The sequence below is a fragment of the Trichosurus vulpecula genome, chromosome 3 (assembly GCF_011100635.1).
Source record: "Trichosurus vulpecula isolate mTriVul1 chromosome 3, mTriVul1.pri, whole genome shotgun sequence".
NCBI lineage: Eukaryota > Metazoa > Chordata > Mammalia > Diprotodontia > Phalangeridae > Trichosurus > Trichosurus vulpecula.
The window spans coordinates 16,594,293-16,595,236 of record NC_050575.1 but is presented as its reverse complement, the minus strand read 5'-3'; the positions used below and the strand labels follow the sequence as shown (position 1 = coordinate 16,595,236).

At 57.2% G+C, this 944-nt stretch overlaps 1 non-coding gene across 1 annotated transcript; it reads left to right on the top strand.

Annotated features, from left to right (window-relative positions):
- Positions 1-313: 313 nt before the first annotated feature.
- TRNAI-AAU lies at positions 314-387 on the top strand. Its single transcript has one exon. It is a non-coding gene; the product is annotated as a tRNA-Ile (tRNA).
- Positions 388-944: the final 557 nt, after the last annotated feature.

The window sequence follows — 944 nt, the reverse complement described above, 5'->3', positions numbered from 1 at the left end:
AACATTGTGCAAAAATACCGGAGGGGATAAGAGGCAGGGAAGGCGTGGCAGGCCGCCCGGCGGGGCGATCGCTGGTTTGTGAAGCCCCTTCCTTCCCTGCCCACGCTCCCGCCGGGGCTCCCGGGCTCCCCCCGCTTCGCGGCCGCGTGCTGTCCGGGTCAGAGCGGCCGCTTCTCTTCCTAATGGATCTCGAACGATGCCAGGATTATTGAAAAACAAGGCAAAACTACGGCAACGGCCCCGGAAACGAGAAAGGGCCCGACAGGCTCGTGAACTCTCTATTAGAAACCAAAAAGACGAGCTCACGAGCAGTGGCCGGTTAGCTCAGTTGGTTAGAGCGTGGTGCTAATAACGCCAAGGTCGCGGGTTCGATCCCCGTACGGGCCATGGGGCAGGAAAACGTTTTCCTGCCTTGGTTTTCTTTTTTAAAAAACCGACAACCCCAAAATCACCGCAGAAAGAGAAATAAACGAAAATAATTCGAAGTACACGGAGAACTGGAATTTAAAAGCAAAATGTGCTAAGTTTAGTCGTGGCTGGTTCTCTCTGATGTCGCCCAAGCCGGAAGGATTGCACCCGGCACGCGGGAAGAAGATTCTTTAAAGCCCGCGGTTTTCTAAATTATCTCCTCCAGCCCTAGCTGTGGACCCCTTCGCCCAGGGCGCGGGCGTTGGGATTGATTTGCCCGGAGCTGCCCAGGCGTTCCAGCCTGGGCTTCCCTTATTAGGCAAGAAACCGTCCCCCTCCCCCGCCCCAGCCTCCTCCCCTCCCCCCCTCCCCCTCCTCTCCCGCCCCCGCCCCCTCCCCACTACCCCGTGAGGGCCATACTACAATGGCCAAACAACTCTTAGGCCTTTGCGGAAGCCTTTCCGCAAGACGATGGCCCGAGGCAGATGGCGCAAAAATTATTAATCTCTGCTCGCAGAGAAGGAAAACTGGGCGAT